Raw genomic sequence first — 260 nt, forward strand, 5'->3', positions numbered from 1 at the left:
CTGGATCTTTTGTATTGATGGTCTCCAGTTGCTAATGACGCGCTTAGTTAATTATTCACCATGGTAACAGAAGCTGGTTTTAAACTCCCACCAGGCAGAGCAGTCCTGGAGCGTGGCCGGCGGTTGTGGCCGGGTTACCTGACCCATGCCAGACTCAGAAGCGATGCAGGTCCCGCTGTGGCTCTGCAGAGCCTGGGACCACACGGCTGCGGTGCCAGTTCTGACCCAACCTGTGCCAACAGCCGACCCGACCCGGCTCG

Source organism: Fulmarus glacialis, unplaced genomic scaffold, assembly GCF_000690835.1.
Source record: "Fulmarus glacialis isolate BGI_N327 unplaced genomic scaffold, ASM69083v1 scaffold23261, whole genome shotgun sequence".
In the NCBI taxonomy this organism is placed as follows: domain Eukaryota; kingdom Metazoa; phylum Chordata; class Aves; order Procellariiformes; family Procellariidae; genus Fulmarus; species Fulmarus glacialis.